We start from the raw sequence: 3,200 nt of genomic DNA, 5'->3' as shown, positions 1-3,200 counted from the left end.
ATATTAAATAAAACAAAAACCATTTTATGCTTAATTATCATCATCCATAACCGAACATCAAGAGGAAAAGAAGAGGATAATGTTTTTTTAGGGTTCAGCCCTTCTTGTTCTTGATTAAGGTATGTTTTGAGCTTGGTTTTTTATGAATTCTATGTTTTTGTGATCGTTACTTTGTATTCTAGCTAGCCCGTACCCTAATTTCTGAATTGGATGATGAATTTGTGAGTTTCCATTGATGGTAGCTTGATGTTTTTGAATGTTAATGATGGAAAATGAATAATTGTTGATAGATTTTACTGTTTTGTAAAGTGGTTTTTGACAAAAATATCAAATAAGGATTAATTTGTGAAATGTGCAAATTGAGGGATTTAAATGTGAAATAAATGAAATTTTTGGACTGCTAGGGGTCCTTATGTAATTCGGCTAGTATGTATTTGGATTGAATTATGTGAATTTTGTGTAATTATGAAATATGGACTAAATTGTTAAAATGTGAAAGTCTAGGGGCTAAAGTGCAAAACTAAATTGAATGAGTTGGTGATTAAATGGGTTAATTTTGAATACATATAGATCAAGAAAGAAAGAATTTTAATTTAGATTGGGGGAAAAGCAAGGTTATCGAGTAATCGATCTGATTAGTCAATTCCGAATACGAGGTAAGTTCGTATGTGATAATTTCGTTATAAACTAATAAACCATAAATTATACATATTTTTACCCCATGTTTAATGCATTTTATGGATGATTTCTCAATAGAATTGGTGAATTTGATGCTCCTAATGCTTTAATTTCATGTTTTATGCTTAGGAGAGCATAGGAGAGCGAAAGGAACAAGAAACGGGCCAAAAACAGAGAAAATGGGTCAAGGTACGAAATCAACACGGCCTGGACCTCCTCACACGGGCAGACCACACGGCCGTGTCAATTTGGCAGGCTCGAGCACGGCCTGAAGTAATGGAACACGGGCGTGTGCCACGGGCGTTCCCTACTGAGCCCAAGTTGAGTCCAATTCGGAAAAGGCTAATTTTGAGGGCTTCTAGGCATTCCAAAGCCTATAAATACACCCTAGAGAAGGAAGAAAAGAGAGACGGAGAAGGGGGAGTAAGGAATTACTCCAAGGAAGCCAGTTGATCCATCTCAGAAGCTGGATTCATCATCAAGACTAAGATCTCTCCTCAATTTCCCTTCAGGAGTTTTGAGTTTTCTTTATGTTTTGTATTCTTTATTTTTCTGAGATGTTTTTTTATTTAGTTATGAACTAAAACCCCTAAATACCTAAGGGGAATGAAACCTAAGACGAATCTTGTTATTATTTTCTGAATCGTATGATAAATATTTAACTTGTTCTTAATTATGTGTTCTTAATTCTTGTTTTGATATCCCATGATACTGATTCAAGACATGCTCTTATTCAGAGGAGGAATAGACCCTGTCTAAGAGTACATTTGTCATAATTAAACGGAGTTGATTGCGCGCCTAGACATAGGGTGACAAGATTTTGCCAGATTAGGGTGAAACCTAATAAGGGGATCCATAGATAGAGTTAATGCAACCCTAGAGTGTTAATTAGAGAAAAGTCTCGGTTATTCAATCTAGGGATTAGACGTTATTAGTCTTGAATAGGGATAATAACATAACTTAGTGATCTCTACGGAACAAGTTGAATGAATAAATCGTCCGATTCGGAGCCAGAATAACAAGTAAAGCCTAGGTGGATTTTTCCTTAGGTATTGTCTTAAGTCAATCGATTTTTCCCAAAAGCGATTCCCCAATTCTTCTCTCTGTGCGTTCTTAGTTTAGATAATTAGTTAATTAAAACAAAACCTCTTTATTCTTAGGCTAGATAATAAAAAGACAGTCATTACTAGTACTTTTAGTTCCTTTGGGTTCGACAATCCGATCTTGCTAAAACTATATTACTTTCGATAGGTACACTTGCCTACATCGCGATAATAGTTAGTTCAAGAACGAGTAATTATAAATATTTAAAACCTATCACGAAATAACGCGATCAAGTTTTTTGGCGTTGTTGCCGGGGAACTAAGATAGTAGGAACGCTCAATTTTTATTACTTTAGCCATTTATTTTTCTTGCAATTTAATTTAATTTTATTATTATTATTATTATTTATTAACCTAATCTTTCTTTCTCTTGGCAGGTTTTTATAGTTTATAACTAGAAGAAACCCGTCGGGACCATTACTTTTTGACGAAGAAATCAATTGTACCGTTCGTAGAAACCAAAGAGAAATAAGGCACAGGTTAAGATACATGGTGAACAACCAAAAAGACAATACTCAACCCCCAACCGAAGAGATGGCTGAAAACCAAGGCAATCAACTACCTCCTGCAATTGCGGTTAATCAAAATCTTGCTCCACGCACTATGTATGATTATGCTAAACCTTCTTTAACAGGAGCTGAATCAAGCATAGTTAGACCTCCTGTAGCTGCAAATACTTTTGAATTAAAACCTAACACTATTCAAATGATACAACAATTTGTTCAGTTTGATAGTTTGCAGGATGAGGATCCCAACGCTCATTTAGCCAACTTCTTAGAACTATGCGATACATTTAAAATTAATGGCATTTCTGATGATGCCATAGATCTTCAGTTGCTTCCCTTTTCATTGAGGAACAAAGCTAAAAATTGGTTGAACTCGTTACCACGAGGGTCAATTACTACTTGGGAACAAATGACTGAAAAATGTTTACTAAAATATTTTTCGCTGGCTAAAATGGCTAAATTACGTAATGATATCTCTTCTTTTGTGCAGATAGATTTAGAAACACTCTACGATGCGTGGGAGAGATACAAGGACCTTTTGAGAAGGTGTCCTCACCATGGGTTAACACTTTGGCTCCAAGTACAAACATTTCACAATGGTCAGAATCCTTCGACTCAGCAAATGGATGACGCAGCTGCAGGTGGAACCATCAACAATAAAACACCGGAAGACGCCTATGAGTTTATAGAGGAGATGTCACTGAATAACTATCAGTGGCAAGTCATGAGGACAAAGCCGACAAAAATAGCTGGTGTTTATAACGTCGATTCGGTCACCATACTCCCTAATCAGGTAGAACTCTTGAATAAAAAGATTGATGGTTTTCTTAGTTCTTCACAGGTTTACCCAGTAATGCAGTGCGAAGCAAGTAGTGGTCAAACAAACCATTCGGAATACCAACCTTATGGCCAC

General features: G+C 35.9%; 1 non-coding gene across 1 annotated transcript; it reads right to left on the bottom strand.

The window, feature by feature from the left end:
• Positions 1-2,744: 2,744 nt before the first annotated feature.
• On the bottom strand, positions 2,745-2,851 carry LOC121209222 (small nucleolar RNA R71). Its single transcript, XR_005904339.1, has one exon. It is a non-coding gene; the product is annotated as a small nucleolar RNA R71 (small nucleolar RNA).
• Between the last annotated feature and the right edge of the window lie 349 nt (positions 2,852-3,200).

This window comes from Gossypium hirsutum, chromosome A10, assembly GCF_007990345.1.
Source record: "Gossypium hirsutum isolate 1008001.06 chromosome A10, Gossypium_hirsutum_v2.1, whole genome shotgun sequence".
Taxonomy (NCBI): Eukaryota; Viridiplantae; Streptophyta; class Magnoliopsida; order Malvales; family Malvaceae; genus Gossypium; species Gossypium hirsutum.
The sequence above is the reverse complement of the archived record's forward strand: the minus strand, read 5'-3'. Positions and strand labels throughout refer to the sequence as shown.